This window comes from Nannobrachium achirus, assembly GCF_963921795.1.
Source record: "Nannobrachium achirus genome assembly, chromosome: 4".
Lineage (NCBI taxonomy): Eukaryota > Metazoa > Chordata > Actinopteri > Myctophiformes > Myctophidae > Nannobrachium > Nannobrachium achirus.
In genome coordinates this window covers 26,922,916-26,938,551 of record NC_137813.1, presented here as the reverse complement: position 1 = coordinate 26,938,551, position 15,636 = coordinate 26,922,916, and the positions used below count along the sequence as shown (strand labels likewise).

General features: G+C 43.7%; 1 protein-coding gene across 1 annotated transcript in view; it reads right to left on the bottom strand.

Moving 5' to 3' along the window:
• Positions 1 to 15,636, bottom strand: part of cacna1ia (calcium voltage-gated channel subunit alpha1 Ia) — a gene marked incomplete at both ends in the record, with an annotated part of 282,782 nt that overhangs the window by 263,087 nt on the left and 4,059 nt on the right. The window lies entirely within an intron of this gene.

Genomic DNA, 15,636 nt, shown 5'->3' with positions numbered 1-15,636 from the left:
CAAGCGTTTATTCATAAGTCCCCTGTTTCAAGTGTTCATTTGCGAGGCAAAATGAACGCGCTTAGACAGTTGTTATTCAGTTCACTCTCAGCCAGGATCCATCTGTGACTTGAGGGTAAGTGCCTGTGACTAATTCTGCCCTTTTCCTCTCTATATTAGTTCATTCTGGAGTTATAATTTCAACTGTGGGAAGTCATGGGGGGAGCTATATGGTTCAAGCTCAGCTGATTATGCAGGAGGACAGCCAGGGTTGTAAATCCAACAGTATTTTAAGGCCTCAAGTAAACTGCAAAGCAATGTTACTGTTTCTTTACAACTATTTACAACTTTGTAGCAAATACTGTACTTTTTCTTAGCAGTCTAGTTCCTCGAGAACTTGTTGTTGATTGACTAACAATAAGGTTCTTGGTGATGCGCTGACCTACACAATTACTGTGCATGCACAGACACACTAGTACTGTATGTGTGCCTGTATGTGTACATGCGCACCCACACCCACACCCACACACACACACACACACACACACACACACACACACACACACACACACACACACACACACACACACACACACACACACAAAATCCATCTTTCAGCTATCATTATTCGCACAGAGAGCAGTGAGTCAGATGACTCACATCGGTTAAAAAACCCGTCTGAATGAATGACACCCTAATGACAATAGGTGTTAGACACACTTGTTCACCTAGAGGAACCAATGTTCCTTTCTATTTCTTACTCACACCCTTGATTTCTTTCCCCCTCTCATTAGCTACCTGACTCATGGTGGCTATTCTTTCCCCACTTTCTCTCTCTTTCTCTCTCACTCTCTTGCACGGCTTGTGTGAAGGGTTACAGGCGATCGCGGAAAGACACATTTTTTTGAATGTTTTTCGAATATTATTTGCGAATGATCCCCCTGTCTTACTTACTTTCTATTCATCATAACATTCTGTCAACCGCAGTTGACAATTGGGCATGCCACTCTGGTTTATCTTCCACTGCTTGGCCATATCTTCTGTTGGAGCCAAGAGTCTCTGGCAATAGCGTCTATATACCACACGTAAATCTTCCTCCGGTTGGACAAGGACGGATCCAAGAGTAAGTCAGAGATGATACAGTATGAGTGTTATCTCTGTAGTATTGCATCCAACAAAAACAGCATATTTGGGTGACAGACAGTAGTGGAAACTGGGGATATGTCTCAATAATATCTCTTTCTCAGTCTTGTTCTGAACTTGTATTAGCTGTCACTTAATACTTGTGCATCTGAACCGTCCTTGGGCACGGGTACGGGCATGGGTTCTCCAAGGCATTGGTTCTGAAAATGGATCACTCTGTGGGTTCCTTTAGGGGAGTCTAAATTGATCCAAACAAGTCTGTAACTCTGACAGTGTACAAATGGAACCAAATCATATAGTTCCATTTGAGTTAAGGGGGAGACCTTGAAATTTGAAAGTTTGAGAAACACTGCTCCAAGGCATCCCAGTAGTCCTTTCCCCAGGTCTGGCCTGTGCATCCTCATAGCATTCAAGTCTCGGTATCAGGTATTTTGTATTCTCTCTTTGTTTTCCTCAGGGTTTAACCTAGGTTCAATTTGCTTTGTTTTTGATCAATTTTATCGTCGGTAGGGATATGTTTTATCCCTGCTTCTAGTCAAATGCAAAGTTGCAAACATACATTTTCTTTTGGGAACTTTAGTCTGTCTAGGTTACATTTGATATTTATGTTTGATACTATCTCAATCCAAAACTGTAAATACAAAGCGGGTGATTGCGGCACCTTGGAAAAAGGATAATTGCTCATGTGCCTGAAAAGGTTAACCACCCTCAAGGTACTGTATAAAATACAATAATTGTATCCTACGTTACATACATACTGTACCCCTCTGTATAATTTGTCACATATTTCAGGTCTGATCTGGAGACAGTGGATTTAAAGGTTAGTTGATGGCTCACTACAGCGCAGTGACTCACTTATAGATGAGCAATGGAACCGAACAAAGCAGTAAAGACCCCAGTTAGTGGTGGTGGAGCTGTTAAATGACTTATTAAATCTTCTCTGGAGCCAGCTAGTTTGTACAAAAGCCATATTCTTTTTTTTTTTTTTTTTTGCTGAGTTGAGCATAAAAAGTGAGATATTCATCTTTCATACTTTGATTGAGGCTACAAACATTGAATGGCAAAATGCGGCGACAGTCGCAGTCAGAGAAAAAGACAAATATATTGTGCACTAGTTACTGTGTGTGTGTGTGTGTGTGTGTGTGTGTGTGTGTGTGTGTGTGTGTGTGTGTGTGTGTGTGTGTGTGTGTGTGTTTGTACATGTGTTATGTGTGAATGCATGTACATTTGTGCGTATTTTTGTGTGTACTGTAGGCCTACGTGTTATTAACCGAAAATATATCAAAACCAACATTTAGAACCAATAACCGACGTAATCTTTAACGAAGAAAAAGCAATGTTTTACTATTATTTTCAACAAATCAACATGAAAAAGTTCTGATACAGATTTGTTATGATCAACTAAATCGATTAGTCTGATTAACCATACTTGGTTGTACAGTGGTGGCGTACATAGTACATTGTGAAAATAAGCTTGAGATCTGCTAGCTATATATATGTACTGTACACGCACGCACGCACGCACGCACGCACGCACGCACACACACACACACACACACACACACACACACACACACACACACACACACACACACACACACACACACACACACACACACACACACACACACACACACACACACACACACACACACACACACACACACACACACACACACATACTGTACATATGAAATAATTATGAAAATGTCATATTGCCCAGCCCTAGTATGTGTGTACTTGTGTGTTTTGCTTATGTGCAGGCAGATGGCCTTGCATGTGTATTTGCTTACAATTATCTAAAAGGCTACTATACAGTATAGGTCTAACAAACAGGCAGTTGAGTGTAAAGTGCTGTTACAGAATGCGTTGTACTGTATACGGTAAGACATTTAAGTGCAACACAAGTCTTAGGATAATGTCATCCAGGCATCTAGATAATGTTATTCTATTTCAGAGCTGTGGTGCCTTTAAAGCTAATCTATAGCCCACTTATAGCTGCAATACAAATACAATATCCAGATAATCCATAATCCCTTTCCGGGGGTTGTTCATCGCGACACACCACGCATGCACCCAAGCACCCACGCACCAACGCACGCACGCACGAGCACACACACACACACACACACACACACACACACACACACACACACACACACACACACACACACACACACACACACACACACACACACACACACACACACACACACACACACACACACACACACACACACACACACACACAGTATATCGACGTTGTCGGGTGGAAACCTGGTATGTCCAAAACCGTTCGTTTCGTATTTATCGTTTAAAAAATGAACTAAACTAGTGAAAATAGCAGATCTACAATCACACAACGCCGAGGCGTTGTGTGCTTTCACTACTTTTGTGCGTCTTGTATGATGAAGCATGGCTTTACTTTGCGAGAAAAAAAAACATACAAATGTGAAACTTGGAGATGTTCTGCCCGACAGTGACGATATACTGTATATACAGTAGACACATAATATGTACACTATACTGTCACACTATATTAGGCCTAAGTGTTGTTACATGTGTTATCTACTAGTGTCCCTATTCTGAGGCGAACATTTGGCCAAAATAGCAGATATACTTCTGCTATTTTTGCAGACGAGATTTGGTGTTGAGGTAAAGGGAGCGGAAGTAGGCTTCTGGGGAACTCTGGTTAACAAATAGGTTGTAAGTGGTATTTCTTCTATTATTATCTTGTTAAATTTAAATTGTTAAATTGTTAAATCTCATGTCTTAGTTTGCCACAACCGTTTGGGAAACACTGTGACATACTACAGTAGGGCAGTGGTTCCCAAACCTTTTAGCCTGTGACCCAAAAGGAGAAATTAGTTTAGTGAAAATAGCAGATCTAAGCTCAAACAACGCGTCGCTTCGCGCCGCAATTTATTTAATATTTTCTCAAAATAATTTGACATGATGAGGGGAAATCTTTGAAATATACGGTTTAATTTTCGTAGAAAAGAAAAGGTGATTTTTACTCGAGTCGTGACCCATAAAAAGTGGTCCGTGACTCACAAATGGGTCGCGACCCACTGTTTGGGAACCAGTGCAGTAGGGGATCAAAGAGAAAGTTCACATACAGTGCACGCACTGCTTACCATTGTGAGAGAATATCATGTGCCAGAGGCTATATAGGCACCACATCAGCGCAAATATGGAGCAATGAAGTGCTTGAAAGGCGATCTGCAGGGAATCACTCTATTTTATATATAAGTCCATGTAGGGACATATTATTTTTCTACTGTATCATTTCTCATTTTCTTCCAATTCAGTCAGTGTACAGTATAGCTCATTTCCCTGTGTGTGTGTGTGTGTGTGGGGGGGGGGGGGGGGGGGGGGGGGGAGAGAGAGAGAGAGAGAGAGAGAGAGAGAGAGAGAGAAGAGGGAAGACATTTCATGGCACAAGTACAGCAGAAAATGTGTTACAGAATCTAAAACAGAAACAGGTCTATAGTTTTACATAGACCATTATGTCTTGCGACTCTCCATAGTCACGCTCGCCAGAAATGCTGTCGGTATAGCTGAATCCAGTTTCAGCGCTAAAACTGTTCTAATTAACAAGACTAAGGGCCCTATTTTGGGCAGGTGTATTGGCCCGAGGCATGCATGCAGCAGATGGGTGAATTGACAATTTTGCGGAGGTGAAGTGGCGTGTTTTCCCCGCCAGCATGTGGTTGGTATTTTGGGGACTTGCCATGCACCGGATATGAGAGATTTGCAAATATGCAGTGCCTGCAATCGTGGGGTCAACAAGGACCTCGACTTGTGCCGTCCGCCGCAGGCCTGTTTGGCTGAGGTCTACTGGGGTGTAGTGAATGAGTCATACAATCATCCAATGCTATATTTTTGGCGTGTTTTATTTCCCAGAGGCAAACCCGGAAAGACGTCTCCAAGATCACACGAACCGTCTTTATATAGTGACGCTTGTCTGTTTCACTTTGATGTGAAACCCCTGATGCTGGGGGGGAAACATTTGCACCATGACACACAAAGAACAATGAAGACATAATATCCATTTTGGTTTCTCTTAATAAAAGCCATTGTGAATAGCCAACTAAATTATTACTGCCAGAATAAATTAGAATCCGCGGCTTGTGATTGGCTGGAACGGATGTCGGGAGCGTTCCGCTGTGTTCACTTGGACCGCGCGGTCGGGGGGATGAAGATTTACTATTCTGTCCATAACGGCACATAACTCTGTAACAGCGCTGAGTGAGCTCATGCGATCGTCGCAACGCTCGACTAGGCGACTCGCTCGGTGGTGTCTCGCGAGGCTCAAGGTTGCCTGAGATGGCACGCCTCAGTCTTCATCACAGAAAACAAGCGCTCCTTCCGCCCGCGTCTGACTGCAGCCTGCGCAGATCTCCAAGGTGGATGTCTGCTCAACCTGGTATGCTTTTTATCCCTATGCCATGTATATACTGTAGTACAGTGGTTGTTAAACTTTCTATTTGGTTCCATTTGTATACTCTCAGAGTCAGAGTTCCAACTATCAGTCATTTGGCTGGGGACCCCTTGGAACCCCCTGAAGGCACCTCTCCTCTGATGGTCCCCAAAGCCCACTTTGAGAACCACAGAGCAACCAAAGCAGACTCAGCAGTCATTTTGTGCAAACCCATCATAGTGCAGTCTATTTGCCAATTATGAATTGGGTTTGACTCAAAAACTCTTATTATAGGACCAGTGCCAGATGTATTAACTGCATTTTTGCAAGTTATTCCTACATGATCTGCTGCTGGACACGTGTTTGATGTACAGATTTGTTTGAAGACGTTGTAGGCTACATCCTGCATAGGGACACCAGCAGCTTGGTTTTAGGAAAATGTGCATTATGGAGGCCTTTGTGGAGGACTTTGTTCCATGACACTAGCACCACTGTGCTGTTGCACTTAGCACAGTGCACTTCTCTGAGAGGTACCCGTAGCTAATGAAAAGCAGTCATTTGATTGGTCATGATTGAATGCATTTACAACACTCCCGCTGACATTGTATTCAAAATAATTCAACCGATCTCTCTCCATTTTGCCACGGGTACCCTAGCTTCTCCCATCCACGAAATTAGTATTATCTATCTATAAATGCGAGAAGTCTCTGCGTGTCTGCGTGTAATGGGGTTTGCATTAAAGGGCGGGGCATTCATTCCCTATTTACATTGTTCCGAGTTGGCCAGGTCGCCGACTAGACGCTGGGCCGCCCGAATGAGGTTTGCATTAAAGGGGGAACCGGCACTGTGTCTGCAACACAGTTGGAGGCACAGACAGATACTCCATATATGGGCATAAAATGGACCCAGAACTATAACTGCAGTGATCTCCATATATGGACATAAAATGGACGCCGACAGACAGACAGACAGATACAGATATCTCCATATATGGGCATAAATGGACACAGGCAGACAGATGGTCAAAACGGGTCCTATGAAAACAGGTATAATGGGGTTTGCATTAAAGGGCGGGGCATTCATTCCCTATTTACATTGTTCCGAGTTGGCCAGGTCGCCGACTAGACAAATTAGGTACAAATGATCTCAGGAGTCACGTGACAATGAACATCAAACAGGGTCTTGATTTTCTCTACTGTTTACAGAATTGGTGGGAGGGGCATATTTCTTACTAAAAAAGTACTTGTATCATGAAAGCGACACTCAATCAACCCATAAATGTGAAACATGCACACCATGTTATGTCATATACCTCCATAATGTATGTCCTGCAGCTTTTTCTAGTCCTGCCGACTTACACAGCCCTGGCTAACCTGGCGGAGATATGCGCTCTGTGGAGTGCCCCTTTCTAGTTACCTTTCAATTGAGTAAAAGATTACATTATTCTAATACAAATACAATAAAGTGAAACAATTACATTATGGAGACCAATGTTGTATTATGGTCTATGCACACCAAATAGACCAATGATTAGAAAATGAGAAACGACAGACTGCGACATCAGATGTTCTTTTATGGAAAACAAGCACACCCACCTCCACCTCCACCCTCACCCTCCACGCATGCACGTGTACCCACACACGCATGCACGCACACTAATTAACGCTGAAGAAAGAGATCGAGGGAGGGAGGGAGGGAGAGAAAGATAACAGAAACACAGAAAACAAAAGAGTAGGGGGGAACGAAAGCGGAGAGGGAGACAAAGAAAGAGAAAGAAAAATTACTGAGAGGGAGGGATGGAGAGAGAGAGAGAGAGAGAGAGAGAGAGAGAGAGAGAGAGAGAGAGAGAGAGAAAGAGGGGTGCATCACGTCCCAGGTGTGTGCTTTATCCCCTGCAGTAGTTAGGAGCGAGGAGCGGCCATCCTTCACCACGGAGATAACAAGCTGTCAGGGCCAGAGAGGATCATGGGCCACGGAGGTCGGTCACTCTTCGAGAACACTGCGCAAGCCAATCAGAGACAACGACAGAGAGCCAGAGCGAGAGCGAGAAGGAGAGGGCAAGAGATATAACGTAAGAGGAGGAGAGTGATGGCTGTTGGCATCGATGCTACTCAACAGGAAAACCAAGCCACACTAATAGCACCAACCATATCGTCACTGGTGGGCAGAAACCTTGTATTTCCAAGTTTGTGTGTACGTTTTTTTCCGTAAAGTAAAGCCCTGCTTCATCATACACGACTGTGCACAAGACTAGAGAAAATAGCAGATCTACTAGCACACAAGGCGTTGTGTGCTTGAAGATCGGCTATTTTCGCTAGTTTAAATAATTTTAAAAATGATTAATACAAAACGAACGGTTTTGGACATACAAGGTTTCCACCTGACAACGACGATATGGTGGAACAAAGCCTGATTTACTTGGTTGGATCTGGCACTGAAAATAGACGATGCGTTGTGAGCTTGTAGATTCCCTGATTTTCAGTGTGTGGACACCGGCGTGCAACGAGTAAAAATCAGACGCGAGGGCGAAATGTAGAGCGGAAACATGGACGATCGGGTGTAAGAAAGGATCAGAGAGAGAGAGAGAGAGAGAGAGAGAGAGAGAGAGAGAGAGAGAGAGAGAGAGAGAGAGCATTGTCTTCATCACTGGTAATGATGATGGGTGTGGGTCAGGAGAGGACGGGAGTCTGTAGATACCCATCGATCACTTTCTCTGCACCTTGCATAATGCAGATTCCCAAGCGGATCGTTTCCTCTCTGAAGTGTAGTGGACGATCCAGTGACTGAGTGCAGTGGTGTGTTTAAAACCTGCTTACCCAGCATACAGATCAACGCATAATTGCAGGATTAGTGGGAGCGACCGAGCAAGAAGCATCGCCAGAGAAGAAGAGAGCCAATTAAGAAGTAACAACAGCAACGCCAACAACTACACAGCGAAAACAGCTGGTCTTTATGATGCAACATACATAGATGGCACTTAAGGCAGTCTACTGTACCAGACTACTGTACCAGTTTGCCCATAATCAGTCCCGTCCCAGTCAGTGTCTGGATATCTAGAGGTAATGATTTTCATTATCTATCAGCCAGACAGTGCCGGTAGAGCTGTTTGTGTGCGCGCGTGCACACGTGCACAGCTGCACACGTGGGTACATAGTAGACACATACTAGATTGTATTAACCCTGTATTTTAACTTATATTATTATTATATACAGTATAATATATGTTCTATACATCTCAGTCTCTATATGTGTGTAACCTTGCTTGGTTTGGTCATGCTTCACACCCTGTTGTCACTGTTGTCATGCTTCACATGACATCACAATACTGTATACTGTATATATACCGTAATATATAATGGCAAGTTGGAATTAATTTCCCAGTGGATTCCTCGTGTCCACAGCAATTTCCCAGAATTGCACCTTTCTAGTTTATGATATTCCTGTTGTTGGGTGGATCCTTGTGTGTCCAAAGCTGTCCAATGTTATTTAGTCCCAGGCCCTTGTTAATACTTTCCACTTTCACGTTCAAAATGTTGCAGAAATAGCAGAAATATTTTCGCTACTTTAGCTTTTTTTTATGAATGTAACTGATCTACATCAATAGATCAGCAATACAACGCTGTTGTACAACAAAGTAGGGCATTCATTTACAAAAAATACTTGAGAAGTTGAAATGTGCAGATACAAGGTTTCTACCCAACAGTGACTGTACACTGAATGCTTTCACGGTATATACAGTATATATACATTACACAGACGCACACACAAAGAAATGCAGAGAAGGGGCGAGAGAGGAATTAACGATGGATAGATGGCGAGATGGAGGGGTGGAGGAGGAGAAGAGGGGAGCGTGAGAAAAGGGCATGAGAGAGATGCCGGGGAGGAATAGAGCAGGTAACGAGGGATTCAAGAGGAAAGAGAGAGAGAGAGAGAGAGAGAGAGAGAGAGAGAGAGAGACAGAGAGAGAGAGAGAGAGACAGAGAGAGAGAGACAGAGAAGCAGAGCGTCGCCGTTGGGCAGAAACCTCATATCTCCAAGTTTCAAATTTGTGACTTTTCTTTTGTAAAGCCCTGCTTCACCATACAACACTGTCGCACAAACCTAGTGAAAAATAGCTGATCTACAAGCACACACCGCCTCGCTGTGTGAGGCGTTGTGTGCTTGTAGATCAGCTATTTTCACTATTTTTGAACCATTTGTAACAGTGGTGTAAAGTAATGAAGTACATTTACTTAAAGGTATATTCAGTGATTGTATTTCATTCAAATACAAATTTAATTGGTAAATTTTCCATTCATTCTCCTCACTAGAATGTGTGCTGACCATATAAGGACTTCCACCATGGCCCGTGTTATGAGCATAGCTAGATTCGGTTTTCAGAGGTGGCCAGCCAGGCCTACTGATATTCAGTGATTGGGTCTAATGATCAAAACGAGAACATTATAATGGTGTAAAAAATCTATAAAAAACATTTCCACGCTGTAAGGCCAGTAAGGGACAAGATGACCCCCGGCCACTTTCATTATCACTGAATACACCTTTAAGTACTGTACTCAAGTACAATGTTGAGGTATTTGTACTTTACTTGAGTATTTCCAATTTCCAATACTTTTACTTCTACTCCACTACATCTCGGATCCAAATATTGTACTTTTACTCCACTACAATTATTTGAAAACTTTAGTGACTAGTTACTTTGCAGATACAAATTATAATATTATAAAATATACATTGATCCACTTTAGACTTATTTTATACCTTGGCTATTTGAAAATAGCCGATTTACAAGCTCACAACGTATCGCAACGCGTTGTGAGCTTGTAGATCTGCTATTTTCAAACATTTTGTACTTTTACTTTGGGTAATTTGAGTAAAGTTTTATACCAATACTTTTGTACTTTTACTTGTAACGGAGTATTTCTATATTGCAGTACTGATACTTTTACTTAAGGCAATTATAAGCCAATCAAATTAATTGACTGTACTTAGAATACTTACTGTACTGGTCAGCTGTTGTTGAGGGGCGAGGGGCAGATTACACTGTGACATGAGCTTCAGACTGTTTCAGACCATTTTCAGAGAGACCACGTGACCTACTGTATCATTCTATTATAATTTCAGGGCGTGTCAGCGGGCCTTTAAGTAACGAATACGAGTACTTTTTACAACACAGATTTTTAAAACGATAAAATCAAAGCGAACGGTTTTGGACATACAAGGTTTCCACCCGACAACGACAAGAGCGAAGGGAAGCATGGGTAGAAGAGCAGGCGGATGACAGGTTTGCGTGAGGGAAAGGGAGGAGGCAGCCTCCTCGACATCCCATAAAGCCCTGTCGCTCATTAGTGAGAGCAGGGAGCATGATATCAACGCACCGCAGTCCTCCCGTCAGCCTCACCAAACAACTGTTTGTCAAAACGCAGAACACAGTGACAGGGAAGGTGGCTGATCTAGCACTGTTCAGACAGCAGGTAGATAGCTGCAGCAGAGAGGGGGAGGGGGGAGGGGGGGGGAGAGAGAGAGAGGGAGAGAGAGAGAGAGAGTACGTAGGGAGTGATATATAGAGGTGCTGCAGGTGTTTTGCTGCAGGCGAGCGTGGGAGAGCAGCGACGCACACGCATGTGTGTGCGTGTGTGTGCGTGTGTGTGTGTGTGTGTGTGTGTGTGTGTGTGTGTGTGCCTCACAGTTAGTCAGGAGTGGTAGACAGAGCTATTGATCTGTAATGTCAAAAGTGTTCAAACACACAGACAGACACACACACTCACACACACACACACGCACGGACGGACGGACGCAGGCACGCACACGTGCACACACAAGACAAGCTAAAAGTGACATACAGTATCTGTGGATGTAGGCTACAGTATGCATTGTAGAGACATATACATACTGTATAGATAAACTTCAGACATCAAACTCTGATTGCCTGCACAACCGTGGTGGAAAGTAAAGTGCATTTACTTAAGTACTGTACTTAAGTACAATTTTGAGGTATTTCTAGCTACTTTGTATATTGATTATTATTACGAAAAAATACATTACCCCTATACATTTTGGCCAATTGAAAATAGCCGATCTACAAGCTCACAATACGTCCCGATGCGACACATTATGAGCACATTGGCGGAATCAGGAATCCCCTCTCATAGGTAGGTTGGTGTGACCGTACCCTTACAGAGTATTTCTACATTGCAGTATTTACCTACCGTAAGTAAAAAAAAAATCACACCCGTGTGAACTGAGCGGTGGTTTACCCCCCCCACCCCCCCCCCCCCTCCCCCCTTCCCCCTTCCTCCCTGTGTGTGTGTGTGTGTGTGTGTGCGTGCGTGTGTGTGTGTGTGCCTGGCCTGGCCTGGCCTGAAAACAGCGCCCCTCCCTTAACATGTGTGGCCCTAAAAGGTACTACACCACAGGCTTGAGGCTACATACAGACCCACCCACCCACATACACGGACACATACACGGATACACGGAGACACACACACGGCCACGCTATGGAGACGGTGTGACCACCGCTCAAAAAGGAAAGAATAAAATATATATTGCTGCACAATACCATTGTATCATGATGAAATGAGGCCTTTCTTAGCTTATAGCTACTCCAGACTCAACTGGTAGGATGCAGTTTCGTGATGAGCATTTACAAAACGTACAGCACAGCAGGAATTGTCCTTAATTAAGACAAAGAATTCCAGCAGCCATGCAGCTGATGACCCTGCACTTTGACCTGCATGTTGAGAGGGGGGCAAGATAAACGAGACAACCAAAACAGCATTCCTTCCTTTGAGGATCAATGGGATGGAACAAGAAAATAAGCTGTAATTACCAAGCTGCATAATGAATGGAGCATCAGACTCAACATGACTCTCAATGTCACACGTACAACAAAGTGCAGTCTGCAGACTTTTCTGGACGTCATCACCAATATGCCATAATGAAGTATTTGGCCTGAGTAAACAAGACTAGGGGTCGATTCATACTGATTCATACTCCACTTTTAGAGCCTAATAAAGAGTATGAATCGACCCTAGGCCAAAGCTAGTACAGTATTCGGCTGGACCACAATGCAAATTAAATATATATTTTTAGTTCATTGTGTTATGCTCAATTCACCCTTTATTAGCCTTCTGGTTGGTCCTTGACTGACCAACCAGCAGGCTCTATCTGCCTTGTCCCACCCTGGTTCCGCCTTTTTTTTGCTAAAACATAATTTTTGGAGAAATAAAAACATTTAAAGCTATACTGTGTAAGTTGCTCAACTTGTGGTCAGTAGCTCTATAGCAAACCTCGGTCGCGTCCGCGTCTTTCGGACGTTTTTCGGTTCTTTCGCGTCTGCCTCCACCTCGCCGAGATCTATCTTTTGAGGGGTCCCTGGTTCCTGTGCGTTCAGCCATTCCGGAGATACACTCCTTCACCCATGCTTCACCGTGCACCCGAGTATAGAGACACGCGGGAGACTACAAATATGGCCGCCCTAGCGACCCCACTCCAAGATGCGCTGTGATTGGCCGGCAGTGTATAACCCTCGCTGTGATTGGCCGGTAGTATGATGACGTCATTTTGCCACGAAAACCGGTCCCCGGTAGGGATCATAGAAAACATATAAAGAGAAGGCTTTAGAAGCTGAAAATAACGGAGTGGGGGTTCTAAAACTTTAGCGATTTAACAGTTAGGACAATTTTAAGATTTGTTTTATAAAAAAAGTTACATGGTATAACTTTAAAAACATGCTGAGTCAATATACTGCCACTGAGCAGCTCCATTGAATTGAACACACAGAATAACAATACGAAGCAACTAAATTAAAATGGTAGTGGATAGAGTGCCCCACGAGTGTCCCACCAAGACAATGGGTGTGAAGAGGGATGGAACAACGGGCGGAACTTGACAAAGGGTGAATTGTGGGCTTTTAACCACCTGTGCTTGGGTCGCTTTTTTCGCCTACAACACATTTCTTCACAATGAGTTTATATTTGTTGGCTAATGTTCACCCAGAATATGGATGGTGGGGTTTAAGTGGTTAATTTGAAATGACAGATAGGTAAGTGGTGACAATGACACAGTCTGGGTGGCGGCCATGTAACAGGATAGCAACTAGGATCAACTAGGATAGCAACTAGGATAGCAACCACTTCCTCTATGGATGTGAATTTGTGTTTATGTTTATATTAATGGACCTTGGGGTCTAAACAAATAATGCTGATTGTCTGATTTTGAGCAATTGCATTATGACAATAAGTACCAAGAGGACAATGCAATTGTTATGTAATGTAACTTTCCTCTACCTCGGATTTGAACCTGGTTTCCACCGCAATTGCAGACATTTTTACTATTGAGCTGATAGAGCCTACCTTTGGCACAATCTAAATGTCTCAATAGAAGAGTGGGGAGACACATACAGTACAACCACCTCAATTGTATAAGTTACAGTATATTGTATTACCATGCTCTCTGCAGATTGGACAAAATTAAATTGTATTCATTAAAATAAAGATAAGATGGACAGACTTACAGATATACAGACAGACAGACAGACAGACAGACAGACAGACAGACAGACAGACAGACAGACAGGCAAGACAAGATTCGCAAATCAAGTTGTGTGTATTGTGATTTGGTCAATGCGCACACACAAAAACAGCACACAAATAGACACATACAGAGCCTCAATATCTCAGCTTTTCCAACTGCAACAGCACCACCAGTCCTCATTACCCAAACTGCTGACCTAATGACAATGTGTGTGCCTGTGTGTCTGTGTGTGTGTGTGTGTGTGTGTGTGTGTGTGTGTGTGTGTGTGTGTGTGTGTGTGTGTGTGTGTGTGCGCACGCGCGGTCACGCGTGAGTGTGTTATTTGTTGATGGCTAATTAAATCATTATGTTTCAACTTCTCTCATTACTGTCAGTGAAAGCTGATTAATCTAGTGCAACTGCTCACATGCTGTCAAATGGGCACAAACCAGAGTGTCTGTGTGTGTGAGCCCATGCCCCCCCCCCACCCCCCGATTCAACAACAGGAAGAAAAAAAACACCCTAAAATCGCCTCTTTCTCGCACACACAAACACACACACACACACACACACACACACACACACACACACACACACACACACACACACACACACACACACACACACACACACACACACACACACACACACACACACACACACACACACACACACACACAATGGAATTGCGTCTCTCTCCACATCTAACATGCTTACGGTCTGAGCCACCACCACTACCAATGGCATGCATTGGAAGCTTGGCTTTGTGAAACAAGATTTGGTGTGTGCCTGTGTGCGTGTGTGCGTGAGCCCTTCCTCGTGTGTGTGCACAAACGAGCCCAGCATGTAGCCCACAGCCAGGGGAGCAGCAGATAGTGGCAGGCATTAGCTTTGCCATAAGGATGCAGTGTGAAATCTCACTTAAAAACATCAAAGAGAAAATCCAAAAGGAAAATAGAAAATAGGCTGATAGTTATGGCCCTCCTGGTTTTTGTCTGCCTACAATAGGATATATTTTTGGAGCGGTGAAGCCGCCTCCCAATGTTTCGCTTTGTCCGTCTGTCTGTCTGTCTGTCTGTCCCTGTTAGGCTGAGCAACTGCAATACCATTGGCTGACCAGATGTGGCACTGTTGCACAACAGGAACAGATTGAGAACACACACACACACACACACACACACACACACACACACACACACACACACACACACACACACACACACACACACACACACACACACACACACACACACACACACACACACACACACACACAGCCTGTGGAGCAGATGCTTGGAGAACACTACAAAAACAAATATTTGGGGGTCCCCACACCGGTCCTGGCCTAGTTAGCGCCCCAGGCGAGATTGGGATTCAGCGCAATGTCCCCACTATTTGTTTCCATTAGAGTCCATTTGGTTCCATTAGTACGCTCTCTGAGTTACATACCCATATTAGGCTCCATTTGGTTCCATTAGAAGACTCTCTGAGTAGTTACATACCCATATTAGGGTCCATTTGGTTCCATTAGAAGACTCTCTGAGTAGTTACATACCCATATTAGGGTCCATTTGGTTCCA